Source organism: Salmo salar, chromosome 12 (assembly GCF_965601325.2).
Source record: "Salmo salar chromosome 12, fSalSal1, whole genome shotgun sequence".
Lineage (NCBI taxonomy): Eukaryota > Metazoa > Chordata > Actinopteri > Salmoniformes > Salmonidae > Salmo > Salmo salar.
The window spans coordinates 93,823,815-93,843,924 of NC_138302.1; the positions used below are offsets into that span (position 1 = coordinate 93,823,815).

Genomic DNA, 20,110 nt, shown 5'->3' on the forward strand with positions numbered 1-20,110 from the left:
TCCCGGTATGGGAAAGAACATCTTGACATTTGGCATGCACATGTGTAACAACAGATACCACATTTTAACTGGCAGCAGTATCACACAACACAACCATATTCCCTCAGCAACAGGAAATGTGACATGTTATGTAGATTCAAAATTCACAAGGCTTTTTAAATGTTGAATACACTTCATGATTGCATTTCTTGCTCTGCAGTAAAATTCATGCAACAAAAGGAGGATCAAATTAAGATATGCATCTGTAACAGAAAACCAAGGAACCTTGTCGCTGACAGACGCTGAGAATGTGAACACTGGTCTAGGTGTGACCTGACTTTGGCTTTAATATGGGGCCTTGGCCAAATGGATAATGTGTCTGACTACGGATCAGAAGATTCTGGGTCTGACTCCTGGCTGGCTCGAAGACATATTTAGTTGACCAAAATCAAGCTGGGAAAAATACTCTTTACTTTTCAGTGTGTCTGGCTGTTCTCGCTTAAACACATTTTAGACAGATTTTATATGGGACTTTCCCCCAACATCTCTGAGAAAAAAAGATGGAGCTTTTAATTACAACAGGCATAATTTCAACATTTATAGATTTGTCTGTGATGTTTTTCTTAAGTAAGTGTCTTCCCATATGGTCTAGCGGTTAGGATTCCTGGTTTTCACCCAGGTGGCCCGGGTTCAACTCCCGGTATGGGAAAGAACATCTTGTCATTTGGCATACACTTGTGTAACAACAAATAACACATTTGAACTGGTGGCAGTATCACACAACATGACAATATTCCCTCAGCAACAGGATATGTGACATGTTATGTAGATTCAAGATTTACAATCTTTTCTAAACCTTGAATACACTTCATGTTTGCATTTCTTGCTCTGCAGTAAAATTCATGCAACAACAGGAGGATCAAATTAAGATATGCATCTGTAACAGAAAACCAAGGAACCTTGTCGGTGACAGACGCTGAGAATGTGAACACTGGTCTAGGTGTGAAATGACTTTAGCTTTAATATGGGGCCAGTGGCGCAATGGATAACGTGTCTGACTACGGATCAGAAGATTCTAGGTTCGACTCCTGGCTGGCTCGAAGACATATTTATTTGACCAAAATCAAGCTGGGAAAAATACTCTTCAGTTTGTCTGGCTGTTCTCGCTTAAACACATTTTAGACAGATTTTATATGGGACTTTTCCCCAACATCTCTGAGAAAAAAAGATGGAGCTTTTAATTACAACAGGCATAATTTCAACATTTATAGATTTGTCTGTGATGATTTTTTTATTATCAAATCCCTTCCCAAATGGTCAAGCAGTTACGATTCCTGGTTTTCACCCAGGTGGCCTGTTTTCGACTCCCGGTATGGGAAAGAACATCTTGACATTTGGCATGCACATGTGTAACAACAGATACCACATTTTAACTGGCAGCAGTATCACACAACACAACCATATTCCCTCAGCAACAGGAAATGTGACATGTTATGTAGATTCAAAAATCACAAGGCTTTTTAAATGTTGAATACACTTCATGATTGCATTTCTTGCTCTGCAGTAAAATTCATGCAACAAAAGGAGGATCAAATTAAGATATGCATCTGTAACAGAAAACCAAGGAACCTTGTCGCTGACAGACGCTGAGAATGTGAACACTGGTCTAGGTGTGACCTGACTTTGGCTTTAATATGGGGCCTTGGCCAAATGGATAATGTGTCTGACTACGGATCAGAAGATTCTGGGTCTGACTCCTGGCTGGCTCGAAGACATATTTAGTTGACCAAAATCAAGCTGGGAAAAATACTCTTTACTTTTCAGTGTGTCTGGCTGTTCTCGCTTAAACACATTTTAGACAGATTTTATATGGGACTTTCCCCCAACATCTCTGAGAAAAAAAGATGGAGCTTTTAATTACAACAGGCATAATTTCAACATTTATAGATTTGTCTGTGATGTTTTTCTTAAGTAAGTGTCTTCCCATATGGTCTAGCGGTTAGGATTCCTGGTTTTCACCCAGGTGGCCCGGGTTCAACTCCCGGTATGGGAAAGAACATCTTGTCATTTGGCATACACTTGTGTAACAACAAATAACACATTTGAACTGGTGGCAGTATCACACAACATGACAATATTCCCTCAGCAACAGGATATGTGACATGTTATGTAGATTCAAGATTTACAATCTTTTCTAAACCTTGAATACACTTCATGTTTGCATTTCTTGCTCTGCAGTAAAATTCATGCAACAACAGGAGGATCAAATTAAGATATGCATCTGTAACAGAAAACCAAGGAACCTTGTCGGTGACAGACGCTGAGAATGTGAACACTGGTCTAGGTGTGAAATGACTTTAGCTTTAATATGGGGCCAGTGGCGCAATGGATAACGTGTCTGACTACGGATCAGAAGATTCTAGGTTCGACTCCTGGCTGGCTCGAAGACATATTTATTTGACCAAAATCAAGCTGGGAAAAATACTCTTCAGTTTGTCTGGCTGTTCTCGCTTAAACACATTTTAGACAGATTTTATATGGGACTTTTCCCCAACATCTCTGAGAAAAAAAGATGGAGCTTTTAATTACAACAGGCATAATTTCAACATTTATAGATTTGTCTGTGATGATTTTTTTATTATCAAATCCCTTCCCAAATGGTCAAGCAGTTACGATTCCTGGTTTTCACCCAGGTGGCCTGTTTTCGACTCCCGGTATGGGAAAGAACATCTTGACATTTGGCATGCACATGTGTAACAACAGATACCACATTTTAACTGGCAGCAGTATCACACAACACAACCATATTCCCTCAGCAACAGGAAATGTGACATGTTATGTAGATTCAAAAATCACAAGGCTTTTTAAATGTTGAATACACTTCATGATTGCATTTCTTGCTCTGCAGTAAAATTCATGCAACAAAAGGAGGATCAAATTAAGATATGCATCTGTAACAGAAAACCAAGGAACCTTGTCGCTGACAGACGCTGAGAATGTGAACACTGGTCTAGGTGTGACCTGACTTTGGCTTTAATATGGGGCCTTGGCCAAATGGATAATGTGTCTGACTACGGATCAGAAGATTCTGGGTCTGACTCCTGGCTGGCTCGAAGACATATTTAGTTGACCAAAATCAAGCTGGGAAAAATACTCTTTACTTTTCAGTGTGTCTGGCTGTTCTCGCTTAAACACATTTTAGACAGATTTTATATGGGACTTTCCCCCAACATCTCTGAGAAAAAAAGATGGAGCTTTTAATTACAACAGGCATAATTTCAACATTTATAGATTTGTCTGTGATGTTTTTCTTAAGTAAGTGTCTTCCCATATGGTCTAGCGGTTAGGATTCCTGGTTTTCACCCAGGTGGCCCGGGTTCAACTCCCGGTATGGGAAAGAACATCTTGTCATTTGGCATACACTTGTGTAACAACAAATAACACATTTGAACTGGTGGCAGTATCACACAACATGACAATATTCCCTCAGCAACAGGATATGTGACATGTTATGTAGATTCAAGATTTACAATCTTTTCTAAACCTTGAATACACTTCATGTTTGCATTTCTTGCTCTGCAGTAAAATTCATGCAACAACAGGAGGATCAAATTAAGATATGCATCTGTAACAGAAAACCAAGGAACCTTGTCGCTGACAGACGCTGAGAATGTGAACACTGGTCTAGGTGTGAAATGACTTTAGCTTTAATATGGGGCCAGTGGCGCAATGGATAACGTGTCTGACTACGGATCAGAAGATTCTAGGTTCGACTCCTGGCTGGCTCGAAGACATATTTATTTGACCAAAATCAAGCTGGGAAAAATACTCTTCAGTTTGTCTGGCTGTTCTCGCTTAAACACATTTTAGACAGATTTTATATGGGACTTTTCCCCAACATCTCTGAGAAAAAAAGATGGAGCTTTTAATTACAACAGGCATAATTTCAACATTTATAGATTTGTCTGTGATGATTTTTTTATTATCAAATCCCTTCCCAAATGGTCAAGCAGTTACGATTCCTGGTTTTCACCCAGGTGGCCTGTTTTCGACTCCCGGTATGGGAAAGAACATCTTGACATTTGGCATGCACATGTGTAACAACAGATACCACATTTTAACTGGCAGCAGTATCACACAACACAACCATATTCCCTCAGCAACAGGAAATGTGACATGTTATGTAGATTCAAAATTCACAAGGCTTTTTAAATGTTGAATACACTTCATGATTGCATTTCTTGCTCTGCAGTAAAATTCATGCAACAAAAGGAGGATCAAATTAAGATATGCATCTGTAACAGAAAACCAAGGAACCTTGTCGCTGACAGACGCTGAGAATGTGAACACTGGTCTAGGTGTGACCTGACTTTGGCTTTAATATGGGGCCTTGGCCCAATGGATAATGTGTCTGACTACGGATCAGAAGATTCTAGGTTTGACTCCTGGCTGGCTCGAAGACATATTTAGTTGACCAAAATCAAGCTGGGAAAAATACTCTTTACTTTTCAGTGTGTCTGGCTGTTCTCGCTTAAACACATTTTAGACAGATTTTATATGGGACTTTTCCCCAACATCTCTGAGAAAAAAAGATGGAGCTTTTAATTACAACAGGCATAATTTCAACATTTATAGATTTGTCTGTGATGATTTTTTTATTATCAAATCCCTTCCCAAATGGTCAAGCAGTTACGATTCCTGGTTTTCACCCAGGTGGCCTGTTTTCGACTCCCGGTATGGGAAAGAACATCTTGACATTTGGCATGCACATGTGTAACAACAGATACCACATTTTAACTGGCAGCAGTATCACACAACACAACCATATTCCCTCAGCAACAGGAAATGTGACATGTTATGTAGATTCAAAATTCACAAGGCTTTTTAAATGTTGAATACACTTCATGATTGCATTTCTTGCTCTGCAGTAAAATTCATGCAACAAAAGGAGGATCAAATTAAGATATGCATCTGTAACAGAAAACCAAGGAACCTTGTCGCTGACAGACGCTGAGAATGTGAACACTGGTCTAGGTGTGACCTGACTTTGGCTTTAATATGGGGCCTTGGCCAAATGGATAATGTGTCTGACTACGGATCAGAAGATTCTGGTTCTGGCTCGAAGATATATTTAGTTGACCAAAATCAAGCTGGGAAAAATACTCTTTACTTTTCAGTGTGTCTGGCTGTTCTCGCTTAAACACATTTTAGACAGATTTTATATGGGACTTTCCCCCAACATCTCTGAGAAAAAAAGATGGAGCTTTTAATTACAACAGGCATAATTTCAACATTTATAGATTTGTCTGTGATGTTTTTCTTAAGTAAGTGTCTTCCAATATGCTCTAGCGGTTAGGATTCCTGGTTTTCACCCAGGTGGCCCGGGTTCAACTCCCGGTATGGGGAAGAACATCTTGTCATTTGGCATACACTTGTGTAACAACAAATAACACATTTGAACTGGTGGCAGTATCACACAACATGACAATATTCCCTCAGCAACAGGATATGTCACATGTTATGTAGATTCAAGATTTACAATCTTTTCTAAACCTTGAATACACTTCATGTTTGCATTTCTTGCTCTGCAGTAAAATTCATGCAACAACAGGAGGATCAAATTAAGATATGCATCTGTAACAGAAAACCAAGGAACCTTGTCGGTGACAGACGCTGAGAATGTGAACACTGGTCTAGGTGTGAAATGACTTTAGCTTTAATATGGGGCCAGTGGCGCAATGGATAACGTGTCTGACTACGGATCAGAAGATTCTAGGTTCGACTCCTGGATTGCTCGAAGACATATTTAGTTGACCAAAATCAAGCTGGGAAAAATACTCTTTACTTTTCAGTGTGTCTGGCTGTTCTCGCTTAAACACATTTTAGACAGATTTTGTATGGGACTTTTCCCCAACATCTCTGAGAAAAAAAGATGGAGCTTTTAATTATAACAGGCATAATTTCAACATTTATAGATTTGTCTGTGATGATTTTTTTATTATCAAATCCCTTCCCATATGGTCAAGCAGTTACGATTCCTGGTTTTCACCCAGGTGGCCTATTTTCGACTCCCGGTATGGGAAAGAACATCTTGACATTTGCCATGCACATGTGTAACAACAGATACCACATTTTAACTGGCAGCAGTATCTCACAACACAACCATATTCCCTCAGCAACAGGAAATGTGACATGTTATGTAAATTCAAAAATCACAAGGCTTTTTAAATGTTGAATACACTTCATGATTGCATTTCTTGCTCTGCAGTAAAATTCATGCAACAAAAGGAGGATCAAATTAAGATATGCATCTGTAACAGAAAACCAAGGAACCTTGTCGCTGACAGACGCTGAGAATGTGAACACTGGTCTAGGTGTGACCTGACTTTGGCTTTAATATGGGGCCTTGGCCAAATGGATAATGTGTCTGACTACGGATCAGAAGATTCTGGGTCTGACTCCTGGCTGGCTCGAAGACATATTTAGTTGACCAAAATCAAGCTGGGAAAAATACTCTTTACTTTTCAGTGTGTCTGGCTGTTCTCGCTTAAACACATTTTAGACAGATTTTATATGGGACTTTCCCCAACATCTCTGAGAAAAAAAGATGGAGCTTTTAATTACAACAGGCATAATTTCAACATTTATAGATTTGTCTGTGATGTTTTTCTTAAGTAAGTGTCTTCCCATATGGTCTAGCGGTTAGGATTCCTGGTTTTCACCCAGGTGGCCCGGGTTCAACTCCCGGTATTGGAAAGAACATCTTGTCATTTGGCATACACTTGTGTAACAACAATTAACACATTTGAACTGGTGGCAGTATCACGCAACATGACAATATTCCCTCAGCAACAGGATATGTGACATGTTATGTAGATTCAAGATTTACAATCTTTTCTAAACCTTGAATACACTTCATGTTTGCATTTCTTGCTCTGCAGTAAAATTCACGCAACAACAGGAGGATCAAATTAAGATATGCATCTGTAACAGAAAACCAAGGAACCTTGTCGCTGACAGAGGCTGAGAATGTGAACACTGGTCTAGGTGTGAAATGACTTTAGCTTTGATATGGGGCCAGTGGCGCAATGGATAACGTGTCTGACTACGGATCAGAAGATTCTAGGTTCGACTCCTGGCTGGCTCGAAGACATATTTATTTGACCAAAATCAAGCTGGGAAAAATACTCTTCAGTTTGTCTGGCTGTTCTCGCTTAAACACATTTTAGACAGATTTTATATGGGACTTTTCCCCAACATCTCTGAGAAAAAAAGATGGAGCTTTTAATTACAACAGGCATAATTTCAACATTTATAGATTTGTCTGTGATGATTTTTTTATTATCAAATCCCTTCCCAAATGGTCAAGCAGTTACGATTCCTGGTTTTCACCCAGGTGGCCTGTTTTCGACTCCCGGTATGGGAAAGAACATCTTGACATTTGGCATGCACATGTGTAACAACAGATACCACATTTTAACTGGCAGCAGTATCACACAACACAACCATATTCCCTCAGCAACAGGAAATGTGACATGTTATGTAGATTCAAAAATCACAAGGCTTTTTAAATGTTGAATACACTTCATGATTGCATTTCTTGCTCTGCAGTAAAATTCATGCAACAAAAGGAGGATCAAATTAAGATATGCATCTGTAACAGAAAACCAAGGAACCTTGTCGCTGACAGACGCTGAGAATGTGAACACTGGTCTAGGTGTGACCTGACTTTGGCTTTAATATGGGGCCTTGGCCCAATGGATAATGTGTCTGACTACGGATCAGAAGATTCTAGGTTTGACTCCTGGCTGGCTCGAAGACATATTTAGTTGACCAAAATCAAGCTGGGAAAAATACTCTTTACTTTTCAGTGTGTCTGGCTGTTCTCGCTTAAACACATTTTAGACAGATTTTATATGGGACTTTTCCCCAACATCTCTGAGAAAAAAAGATGGAGCTTTTAATTATAACAGGCATAATTTCAACATTTATAGATTTGTCTGTGATGATTTTTTTATTATCAAATCCCTTCCCAAATGGTCAAGCAGTTACGATTCCTGGTTTTCACCCAGGTGGCCTGTTTTCGACTCCCGGTATGGGAAAGAACATCTTGACATTTGGCATGCACATGTGTAACAACAGATACCACATTTTAACTGGCAGCAGTATCACACAACACAACCATATTCCCTCAGCAACAGGAAATGTGACATGTTATGTAGATTCAAAATTCACAAGGCTTTTTAAATGTTGAATACACTTCATGATTGCATTTCTTGCTCTGCAGTAAAATTCATGCAACAAAAGGAGGATCAAATTAAGATATGCATCTGTAACAGAAAACCAAGGAACCTTGTCGCTGACAGACGCTGAGAATGTGAACACTGGTCTAGGTGTGACCTGACTTTGGCTTTAATATGGGGCCTTGGCCAAATGGATAATGTGTCTGACTACGGATCAGAAGATTCTGGTTCTGGCTCGAAGATATATTTAGTTGACCAAAATCAAGCTGGGAAAAATACTCTTTACTTTTCAGTGTGTCTGGCTGTTCTCGCTTAAACACATTTTAGACAGATTTTATATGGGACTTTCCCCCAACATCTCTGAGAAAAAAAGATGGAGCTTTTAATTACAACAGGCATAATTTCAACATTTATAGATTTGTCTGTGATGTTTTTCTTAAGTAAGTGTCTTCCAATATGCTCTAGCGGTTAGGATTCCTGGTTTTCACCCAGGTGGCCCGGGTTCAACTCCCGGTATGGGGAAGAACATCTTGTCATTTGGCATACACTTGTGTAACAACAAATAATACATTTGAACTGGTGGCAGTATCACACAACATGACAATATTCCCTCAGCAACAGGATATGTCACATTTTATGTAGATTCAAGATTTACAATCTTTTCTAAACCTTGAATACACTTCATGTTTGCATTTCTTGCTCTGCAGTAAAATTCATGCAACAACAGGAGGATCAAATTAAGATATGCATCTGTAACAGAAAACCAAGGAACCTTGTCGGTGACAGACGCTGAGAATGTGAACACTGGTCTAGGTGTGAAATGACTTTAGCTTTAATATGGGGCCAGTGGCGCAATGGATAACGTGTCTGACTACGGATCAGAAGATTCTAGGTTCGACTCCTGGATTGCTCGAAGACATATTTAGTTGACCAAAATCAAGCTGGGAAAAATACTCTTTACTTTTCAGTGTGTCTGGCTGTTCTCGCTTAAACACATTTTAGACAGATTTTGTATGGGACTTTTCCCCAACATCTCTGAGAAAAAAAGATGGAGCTTTTAATTATAACAGGCATAATTTCAACATTTATAGATTTGTCTGTGATGATTTTTTTATTATCAAATCCCTTCCCATATGGTCAAGCAGTTACGATTCCTGGTTTTCACCCAGGTGGCCTATTTTCGACTCCCGGTATGGGAAAGAACATCTTGACATTTGCCATGCACATGTGTAACAACAGATACCACATTTTAACTGGCAGCAGTATCTCACAACACAACCATATTCCCTCAGCAACAGGAAATGTGACATGTTATGTAAATTCAAAAATCACAAGGCTTTTTAAATGTTGAATACACTTCATGATTGCATTTCTTGCTCTGCAGTAAAATTCATGCAACAAAAGGAGGATCAAATTAAGATATGCATCTGTAACAGAAAACCAAGGAACCTTGTCGCTGACAGACGCTGAGAATGTGAACACTGGTCTAGGTGTGACCTGACTTTGGCTTTAATATGGGGCCTTGGCCAAATGGATAATGTGTCTGACTACGGATCAGAAGATTCTGGGTCTGACTCCTGGCTGGCTCGAAGACATATTTAGTTGACCAAAATCAAGCTGGGAAAAATACTCTTTACTTTTCAGTGTGTCTGGCTGTTCTCGCTTAAACACATTTTAGACAGATTTTATATGGGACTTTCCCCAACATCTCTGAGAAAAAAAGATGGAGCTTTTAATTACAACAGGCATAATTTCAACATTTATAGATTTGTCTGTGATGTTTTTCTTAAGTAAGTGTCTTCCCATATGGTCTAGCGGTTAGGATTCCTGGTTTTCACCCAGGTGGCCCGGGTTCAACTCCCGGTATTGGAAAGAACATCTTGTCATTTGGCATACACTTGTGTAACAACAATTAACACATTTGAACTGGTGGCAGTATCACGCAACATGACAATATTCCCTCAGCAACAGGATATGTGACATGTTATGTAGATTCAAGATTTACAATCTTTTCTAAACCTTGAATACACTTCATGTTTGCATTTCTTGCTCTGCAGTAAAATTCACGCAACAACAGGAGGATCAAATTAAGATATGCATCTGTAACAGAAAACCAAGGAACCTTGTCGCTGACAGAGGCTGAGAATGTGAACACTGGTCTAGGTGTGAAATGACTTTAGCTTTGATATGGGGCCAGTGGCGCAATGGATAACGTGTCTGACTACGGATCAGAAGATTCTAGGTTCGACTCCTGGCTTGCTCGAAGACATATTTATTTGACCAAAATCAAGCTGGGAAAAATACTCTTCAGTTTGTCTGGCTGTTCTCGCTTAAACACATTTTAGACAGATTTTGTATGGGACTTTTCCCCAACATCTCTGAGAAAAAAAGATGGAGCTTTTAATTACAACAGGCATAATTTCAACATTTATAGATTTGTCTGTGATGATTTTTTTATTATCAAATCCCTTCCCAAATGGTCAAGCAGTTACGATTCCTGGTTTTCACCCAGGTGGCCTGTTTTCGACTCCCGCTATGGGAAAGAACATCTTGACATTTGGCATGCACATGTGTAACAACAGATACCACATTTTAACTGGCAGCAGTATCACACAACACAACCATATTCCCTCAGCAACAGGAAATGTGACATGTTATGTAGATTCAAAAATCACAAGGCTTTTTAAATGTTGAATACACTTCATGATTGCATTTCTTGCTCTGCAGTAAAATTCATGCAACAAAAGGAGGATCAAATTAAGATATGCATCTGTAACAGAAAACCAAGGAACCTTGTCGCTGACAGACGCTGAGAATGTGAACGCTGGTCTAGGTGTGACCTGACTTTGGCTTTAATATGGGGCCTTGGCCCAATGGATAATGTGTCTGACTACGGATCAGAAGATTCTGGTTCTGGCTCGAAGATATATTTAGTTGACCAAAATCAAGCTGGGAAAAATACTCTTTACTTTTCAGTGTGTCTGGCTGTTCTCGCTTAAACACATTTTAGACAGATTTTATATGGGACTTTTCCCCAACATCTCTGAGTAAAAAAGATGGAGCTTTTAATTACAACAGGCATAATTTCAACATTTATAGATTTGTCTGTGATGATTTTTTTATTATCAAATCCCTTCCCAAATGGTCAAGCAGTTACGATTCCTGGTTTTCACCCAGGTGGCCTGTTTTCGACTCCCGGTATGGGAAAGAACATCTTGACATTTGGCATGCACATGTGTAACAACAGATACCACATTTTAACTGGCAGCAGTATCACACAACACAACCATATTCCCTCAGCAACAGGAAATGTGACATGTTATGTAGATTCAAAATTCACAAGGCTTTTTAAATGTTGAATACACTTCATGATTGCATTTCTTGCTCTGCAGTAAAATTCATGCAACAAAAGGAGGATCAAATTAAGATATGCATCTGTAACAGAAAACCAAGGAACCTTGTCGCTGACAGACGCTGAGAATGTGAACACTGGTCTAGGTGTGACCTGACTTTGGCTTTAATATGGGGCCTTGGCCAAATGGATAATGTGTGACTACGGATCAGAAGATTCTGGTTCTGGCTCGAAGATATATTTAGTTGACCAAAATCAAGCTGGGAAAAATACTCTTTACTTTTCAGTGTGTCTGGCTGTTCTCGCTTAAACACATTTTAGACAGATTTTATATGGGACTTTTCCCCAACATCTCTGAGTAAAAAAGATGGAGCTTTTAATTACAACAGGCATAATTTCAACATTTATAGATTTGTCTGTGATGATTTTTTTATTAGCAAATCCCTTCCCAAATGGTCAAGCAGTTACGATTCCTGGTTTTCACCCAGGTGGCCTGTTTTCGACTCCCAGTATGGGAAAGAACATCTTGACATTTGGCATGCACATGTGTAACAACAGATACCACATTTTAACTGGCAGCAGTATCACACAACACAACCATATTCCCTCAGCAACAGGAAATGTGACATGTTATGTAGATTCAAAAATCACAAGGCTTTTTAAATGTTGAATACACTTCATGATTGCATTTCTTGCTCTGCAGTAAAATTCATGCATTCATGCAACAGGAAGATCAAATTAAGATATGCATTTGTAACAGAAAACCAAGGAATGTTGTCGGTGAGACGCTGAGAATGTGAACACTGTTCTAGGTGTGACCCGACTTTGGCTTTAATATGGGGCTAGTGTCGCAATGGATAACGTGTCTGACTACGGATCAGAAGATTCTAGGTTTGACTCCTGGCTGGCTGGAAAATGTATTTAGTTGACCGAAATCAAGCTGGGAAAAATACTCTTTACTTTTCAGTGTGTCTGGCTGTTCTCGCTTAGACAGATTTTATATGGGACTTTTCCCCAACATCTCTGAGAAAAAGGATGGAGCTTTTAATTACAGGCATAATATCAACATTTATAGATTTGTCTTTGATGATTTTTTGAAGTAAGTGTCTTACCATATGGTCTAGTGGTTATCACCCAGGTGGCCTGGGTTCGAGTCCCGGTATGGGAAAGACCATCTTGTCATTTGGCATGCACATGTGTAACAGATACCACATTCAGGGGCGAAAATCTTATATCAACTTTGGAGGGGACAATTACATAAATTTCTCAAGTGCAATTCCTGAGGGGGACACCAAAAGTTGTTATATGTTAAATGTATTTTGACGAACCATAATTACTACTACTGGGTAATTGATAGGTACAGTAGTTAACTGAAGGGTTGTCCCAACTTTTTCAAATGTTTAAATCATTATAATACTACTACTAATAATAATTAGTATAGCAGTGTTCCTTATCAGTCCAGTATTCATGCAGGTATTTGTATTTACAATCAGCAATACCAAAAAAGGCCAGTAGGTTGCAATGGTACTGTACACTGTATGGGTGCAGTTTAAGTAAATACAATGAGCATGGTGCGATCTTATCTAAAAGAATCTCCATTGAGAACCATCACAAAGTTGGTCTCTGTATTAAATGTACCTTTTTATTTAACTTTCTGATATATATATATGCATGCCACTGGCCTGAGTCTATTACAATATATTTACAAGAACAAAACGCTCAAAATAAGTACAGTTCTAAAAGTGAAAGAACTACTTCAATGACTAACCAAAATAAATCATCCAAAATATCCGTCAAAAATACTTATTTATTGTACAGTCAGTGTCTCAACACTTCAAACAGCAGCAATGGACAAGTATATCATACAAAGTATGCAATTTGAAATAAAATAACAAAATAAATCATTAGTAAGTGTACTGTCATGTACTAAAAACTACTAATCAAAAGAACAAATATACTATACACCAGGGTTTCTCAAACAGGGGTCCCTGGTGTAATTGCAAGGAGTCCGTGAAATAAAAAAAGTGTAATGAACGTATTCACCACCACAAGGATTCCAGTAACGTTACATATAATATAGAGGGGGTAGGGGTCCCTGAGGACCACTCAAAACCTTGGCCGCCTTGCCCAAAAATATGCAGGGGTTCCAGTACCCAAAAAAGGTTGAGAACCACTGCTATACACACACTACTGAACAAAAGAAACAAACATATGTTTGCGGGTTTCAATGGATCCAACAAATTGCTAGCAGATATTTTCCCTCGAGACTGTCCAGCCTGTCTTTATGTACATTAGAGACAACTACGCCGTTCAGTTTCTCTTGGCCCATGCTAGCCCGTAGCCAAGTCTTTAACCTGCGGAGTGCACTGAAACTTCTCTCAGCCTCACATGAAGACACTGGCACCACAAACAAAATTCTGATCAGCACCTCAACTTGGTCAACCAACCCCTGCACTTCCACTGGAAGCCTCCTGAGGACCTCTGCTGCTACAGGGGTATTTGTTGTAAAAGAGTGGCAACTGCACTAAAAGAGAATCTATGTTCAGCTCAGGGTACTGATCTAGAGACTCATCCAACTCCCCGGTGAGAAGCGCTCTTTCCAACTTTTGCAGGACATTTAGACTGTCCTGGTCAAAACGGTCGCCAAACTGAACCTCCACACCATCCAACACTTTAAAAGAATTCTGCCCTAGTGATCCACTGCTTTGCCAGCAAATCATCTTGAGTGTGTCTCAATCAATGTTGTTGCTTTCTCATAAAGTGCAAAGTAGCTGTTTACCCCACACGCTGGATAACTGGGCACTGATTGGATTTAGCTGGTGTGCTGTTACAGTTACAAAGTGGCGGTTGGTTTGGGAGTTTTGATGTGCTGTGAATTTTTCAATGGCTTTTCTCCAGTTCCTAACACCTGCACTTGTAGCAGTGTGATGTTGTTTCCCTAGATTATGCACCAAGTTGCACACAAGGACCAATTCAAATAGGCCAGGTCAAAAGGGGATGTTAATAATTTGATAATTATAATTCTGTGTTTTTTTATTTAATTACAGCTGCATAGCTAATGTTATTTTTTGGTGTACAAACACTTTTTCATATCTATATTGTACATACATGTGATTGTAAAAGTTTAGTATATTTTTATCTGCATTTCCATACCCCCTTATTGTTCTCTTTAGCCTGACCTTCGGCTAGCAAGGTATGTTGTCCTTGACTCCGAAATTGTTCAATATAAAACCGTGGTAATGTTACACAATGTGCTGTTATGCAACCATAAGTTTGTTTGAGTGAGTTTCTATGTGCTCGCGCAGGTGCCTGAGAGCTGTGACTGCGCCAAGGGCTAAAATATTGTGTGTTGTCTCTTCGTGTGCAGGTATGTCTTTTTATTTTGTCCAATGATGTTCTATATCATTGTACTTGTATTGTATGGTGTGCTGTTGTGCACTGAATGTGTGCACGCAGCACCTGTTATTTCTTTTGGCGCGCTCTTTTGCCTGACCTTCGGCTAGCAAGGTGCCTGAGAGCAGGGCTAAAATATTGTGTGTTGTCTCTTCGTGTGCAGGTCGAATAAAAAGAATCCAACCAGCAGACCTCCAGTTGTGGCAGTGTCCTAATTAAAAGTACACAACGCAGAACGAACCACGCTACACACTAATAAAGACAGCATCCGCTCTTTGGCCAAAAGATGGCTGGCTTGAAAACCCTTGGCTACAGTGAAAACACAACACTCCTTTTATTGATGGATTATAATGTAGCCAGGGGAAATCACGAAACCATCTCTTGAAACGTCACTCTGATGGCAAGAGTTTGCAGTTCTATAAATTGTTGGTGTGGCTGATATGGTTCTGTGCCATCACTGAGGTAACTGGACAATGCTGTGCCACTGTCCCCTATACTGGTGCTGCTGGCAACAAGGTTGACACCTGGTCCTGCCGTGGCTGTGACACTGTCCTCTGAAGACGCTCTCCCTGGCTCTTCCCTTTCACCACCCTCACTGACTCAGTCAGTCTGCTAGAAAAGAAATAAGGTGTTTGCCATACTCCTAACTACCAGTACCCAAAACTACACAATTAATCACAACAGCAATACCATTGCCTTAAACTGGTGACTGAACTAAGATTTGTTTAAGTTGAGAGTGGGGGTATCCATGGCATTTTCCAATTATGCCCCTATTTACAAGTCAAAAAAAAAAAAGAGAACCTTTAATAATGTTGCCAAACAAAGACTCAACAAACTTACCTGAGACTCACTGTCCCTGCCTATCTGTCCCCAGCTCTGCTGTCTGTGTGCCATTGTCACAAAATCCTTTGTGCTGTTGAAAGGAGGACCAAGGTGCAGCGGGAATATGGATACTCATATTTTAATTTTCAAAAAAGGAGTAAAGCATCCACTGAAAAAACAATAAACACAACAGTGACAGTCTTACAGGCATACAAAACGCAGTGCAAGAACAACCACCCACAAACCCCAGTGACAAACAACTCCTACATATATGACTCCCAATCAGGAAAAACGATTCCAAGCTGTTCCTGATCAGGAGTCACAAGACACACACAAGACTGCCACGTCCTGACCCCCAAACTACTACAACAGCTCCATCTGCTGGTCAGGACGTGACAGTACCCCCCCCCCCCCCAAGGTGCAGACCCCGGAATGCACCTAACCACAAAAACAAAAAACACCAACAAACAAAATCCCCAACAAAACCCATAAACACTAACCCTAAACAATAAGGGAGGGAAGGGAGGGTGGCTGCCGTCACCGACGGCACTGTGCTACACCCCCCCTCCCCAACCCACCTACCTCTGGAGGTGGCTCCGGTTCTGGCAGCTCGGGGCAGTCTGGGCAGTCTGGCAGCTCGGGGCAGTCTGGGCAGTCTGGCAGCTCGGGGCAGTCTGGGCAGTCTGGGCAGTTCAGGGCAGTCTGGCAGTTCAGGGCAGTCTGGGCAGTCTGGCCGCTCCGGCAGTTCAGGGCAGTCTGGCCGCTCCGGCAGTTCAGGGCAGTCTGGCCGCTCCGGCAGTTCAGGGCAGTCTGGCCGCTCCGGCAGTTCAGGGCAGTCTGGCCGCTCCGGCAGTTCAGGGCAGTCTGGCCGCACCGGCAGTTCAGGTGACTGTTGACTGGCGAGGCTGGGTTTACGCACTTGAAGCCTGGTGCGTGGTGCTGGTACTGGGCGTACCAGATTGGGAACACGCACCTCCAGGCTAGTGCGGGGAGCTGGCCTGGGGCTCCATTCTTGCCCCGCAAAACTGCCCTTGTGCCCCCCCCAAAAAAAATCTTGGGGCTGCCTCTCGAGTTTCCTAAGGTCTTCCATCGCCCTGGAAACGCTCCTCCTTAACTCAGCCCATGTCCATCCTTCCTCCTCGTTCCTCTACTGCTTGGTCCTTTGGTGGGTGGTTCTGTCACAAAATCCTTCATGCTGTTGAAAGGAGGACCAAGGCGCAGCAGGAATATGGATACTCATATTTTAATTTTCAAAAAAGGAGTAAAGCATCCACTGAAAACCAATAAACACAACAGTGCCAGTCTTACATGCATACAAAACGCAGTGCAAGAACAACCACCCACAAACCCCAGTGACAAACAACTCCTACATATATGACTCCCAATCAGGAACAACGATTCCCAGCTGTTCCTGATCAGGAGTCACAAGACACACAAGACTGCCACGTCCTGACCCCCAAACTACTACAACAGCTCCATCTGCTGGTCAGGACGTGACAGCCATCTGTTGCCTGCTCTGCCTAATGACATCATTGTGAAAGATTTCACTTCTTTCTTATGAACATTTTATCAACTAGTCTTTGAGATATTAGGCTACTAGGGTTCTTACTTTGCGTTTTGGTGTACTGAAAAATACTCTGATGTCCGTCTTTTTTCTGCCATTTTTATACCTGGCTGGCTGGCTACACACACACACACACAGTGTGCAGGTTACTTACAGTAGGAGATGGGCTTCTATCATCTATTATCTTCTATCATTCTATATGGGCTTTGATCTAAAAGGTAGCTAGCTAGTCAGCTAGCAAATGTTAAACGGATTGCAGTGACAAGGGTTGACAGCTGTATGAGTTCACCATTTACTGCTGCAACCTTTTGTAATTTTAATATAGTTTATGTTTTATATTGGCTGGTTTCCAACAATAGCTACATTTGCAGAGCTAGCGAGCACCAATTTTGTTTCTGTGGTGTTTGCTATAATCTTTGCTATCGTCAGTTTACTCCAAGATCGGCACACAGGTGCTTCAAAGTCCCCTACCGACAATTTAGCTTTTGCAACGAAACCATTAAATATATTTAAGACAATGGTAGAAGAGAGTGTAGTTCTGTTGAGTTTGGAGTTCAGTTTATCGCTAACCTTATCACAGGGACTTCAAAGCACTACAGCTGCATCCTGATCTTGGAATAAACTGACGATAGCGAAGATTCCATCTTTAACGACGCCATATAAATAGAATAGGTACTAGCTAGCTTACTAATGTTTGCTTTAGTTTGCGCGCTAGCTCTGCAAATTCAGCTATTGTGTGTGCCAACATAAAACATCGCTATGGTGCAATTGACTGGATTAACCTCACGTTAGTTACGTGCATTGAGTGCCTTTCAGACGGTAGACACGAATCCTCTGTTACCTTGCCAGCTATGGAACACTACATTGCATTGCTAGCTTCTCTCATTGACTCAAATTAAAATAGCTGCAAACACTGGTTGATGTTACTGTAGCTAGCTAGCAAACATCAACTAACATAGAGAGTGACCTATAATTTAATGCAGCGAAAATGAAGACTGGTGATGGTTATAAATGTGTTTCCTTGTATTGAGTGGTAGAAGTAAAAAAAAAATACCTAACATATCCTTTGTTTGAACTACTTACTGGAGGTCAGCCACCAACGACAGACTCTGTCAGATTCCCACACATGCACAGTACCTGCTGCATGTGCCACTGCTGGGGGGTGGGAGGCAGTGGATCAAACCAATGTGAGGCAAAGGGCGGGGGGTCGCAATCTTTCGAAACTTAAAAACGCGCTATTAAGTGTCTATAATCAGAACAAGTGCTTTCATTGCGTATTATTAATATTATTGAAATTACACAGTTATGTTTACAGTGATATATTGGGGGGGGGACAAATCCTATTTTTCCCAGGATGGGGTGGTCGTGTCCCCCCCATCCCCCTGGGATTTCCGCCTATGTTTGAGGGTACTATGGTGTTGAACGCAGGGCTGTAGTCAATGAACAGCATTCTCACATAGGTGTTCCTTTTGTCCAGGTTGGACAGGGTAGTGTGGAGTGTAATAGAGATTGCATCATCTGTGGATCTGTTTGGGCAGTATGCAAATTGGAGTGGGTCTAGGGTTTCTGGGATAATGGTGTTAATGTGAGCCATTACCAGCCTTTCAAAGCACTTCGTGGCTACAGACGTGAGTGCTATGGGTCTGTAGTCATTTAGGCAGCTTGCCTTAGTGTTCTTGGGCACAGGGACTATGGTGGTCTGCTTGAAACATGTTGGTATTACAGACTCAATCAGGGACATGTTGAAAATGTCAGTGAAGACACCTGCCAATTGGTCAGCACATGCCCGGTGCAAACATCCTGGTAATCCGTCTGGCCCAGCGGCCTTGTGAATGTTGACCTGTTTAAAGGTCTTACTGAAATCGGTTACGGAGAGCGTGATCACACAGTCGTCCGGAACAGCTGATGCTCTCATGCATGCCTCAGTGTTGCTTGCCTCGAAGCGAGCACAGAAGTGATTTAGCTCGTCTGGTAGGCTTGTGTCACTGGGCAGCTTGCGACTGTGCTTCCCTTTGTAGTCTGTAATAGTTTGCAAGCTCCGCCACATAAGACGAGCGTCGGAGCCGGTGTAGTACAATTCAATCTTAGCCCTGTATTGGCGCTTTGCCTGTTTGATGGTTCGTTGGAGGGCATAGCAGGATTTCTAATAAGCTTCCGGGTTAGAGTCCCACACCTTGAAAGCGGCAGCTATACCCCTCAGCTCAGTGCGAATGTTGCCTGTAATCCATGGCTTCAGGTTAGGGTATGTACGTACAGTCACTGTGGGGACGACGTCCTCGATGCACTTATTGATAAAGCCAGTGACTGATGTGGTGTACTCCTCAATGCCATCGAAAGAATCCCGGAACATATTCCAGTCTGTGATAGCAAAACACTCCTGTAGTTTAGCATCTGCTTCATCTGACCACTTTTTTATAGACCGAGTCACTGGTGCTTCCTGCTTTCATTTTTGCTTCTAAGCAGGAATCAGTAGGATAGAGTTGTGGTCGGATTTACCAAATGGAGGGGGAGGGAGAGCTTTGGACGCATCTCTGTGTGTGGAGTACAGGTGACCTCGAATCGTTTTCCCTCTGGTTGCGCATTTAACATGTTGATAGAAATTAGGTAAAACTGATTTAAGTTTCCCTGCATTAAAGTTCCCGGCCACTAGGAGCGCCGCCTCTGGGTGAGCGGTTTCCTGTTTGCTTATTTCCTTATACAGCTGACTGAGCTGTCTTAGTGCCAGCATTCGTCTGTGGTGGTAAATAAACAGCCACG

At 41.3% G+C, this 20,110-nt stretch overlaps 11 non-coding genes across 11 annotated transcripts; all 11 read left to right on the plus strand.

Moving 5' to 3' along the window:
- The first annotated feature begins 616 nt into the window (after positions 1–616).
- On the plus strand, positions 617–688 carry trnae-uuc (transfer RNA glutamic acid (anticodon UUC)). The gene has a single exon. It is a non-coding gene; the product is annotated as a tRNA-Glu (tRNA).
- Positions 689–1,006: 318 nt separating this feature from the next.
- On the plus strand, positions 1,007–1,079 carry trnar-acg (transfer RNA arginine (anticodon ACG)). Its single transcript has one exon. It is a non-coding gene; the product is annotated as a tRNA-Arg (tRNA).
- Positions 1,080–1,960: 881 nt separating this feature from the next.
- On the plus strand, positions 1,961–2,032 carry trnae-uuc (transfer RNA glutamic acid (anticodon UUC)). Its single transcript has one exon. It is a non-coding gene; the product is annotated as a tRNA-Glu (tRNA).
- Positions 2,033–2,350: 318 nt separating this feature from the next.
- On the plus strand, positions 2,351–2,423 carry trnar-acg (transfer RNA arginine (anticodon ACG)). The gene has a single exon. It is a non-coding gene; the product is annotated as a tRNA-Arg (tRNA).
- Positions 2,424–3,304: 881 nt separating this feature from the next.
- trnae-uuc (transfer RNA glutamic acid (anticodon UUC)) lies at positions 3,305–3,376 on the plus strand. Its single transcript has one exon. It is a non-coding gene; the product is annotated as a tRNA-Glu (tRNA).
- A 318-nt stretch (positions 3,377–3,694) lies between these two features.
- Positions 3,695–3,767, plus strand: trnar-acg (transfer RNA arginine (anticodon ACG)). The gene has a single exon. It is a non-coding gene; the product is annotated as a tRNA-Arg (tRNA).
- A 1,546-nt stretch (positions 3,768–5,313) lies between these two features.
- On the plus strand, positions 5,314–5,386 carry trnae-uuc (transfer RNA glutamic acid (anticodon UUC)). The gene has a single exon. It is a non-coding gene; the product is annotated as a tRNA-Glu (tRNA).
- Positions 5,387–6,663: 1,277 nt separating this feature from the next.
- On the plus strand, positions 6,664–6,735 carry trnae-uuc (transfer RNA glutamic acid (anticodon UUC)). The gene has a single exon. It is a non-coding gene; the product is annotated as a tRNA-Glu (tRNA).
- Positions 6,736–7,053: 318 nt separating this feature from the next.
- trnar-acg (transfer RNA arginine (anticodon ACG)) lies at positions 7,054–7,126 on the plus strand. The gene has a single exon. It is a non-coding gene; the product is annotated as a tRNA-Arg (tRNA).
- Positions 7,127–8,672: 1,546 nt separating this feature from the next.
- Positions 8,673–8,745, plus strand: trnae-uuc (transfer RNA glutamic acid (anticodon UUC)). Its single transcript has one exon. It is a non-coding gene; the product is annotated as a tRNA-Glu (tRNA).
- Positions 8,746–10,022: 1,277 nt separating this feature from the next.
- On the plus strand, positions 10,023–10,094 carry trnae-uuc (transfer RNA glutamic acid (anticodon UUC)). The gene has a single exon. It is a non-coding gene; the product is annotated as a tRNA-Glu (tRNA).
- The last annotated feature ends 10,016 nt before the right edge of the window (positions 10,095–20,110 follow it).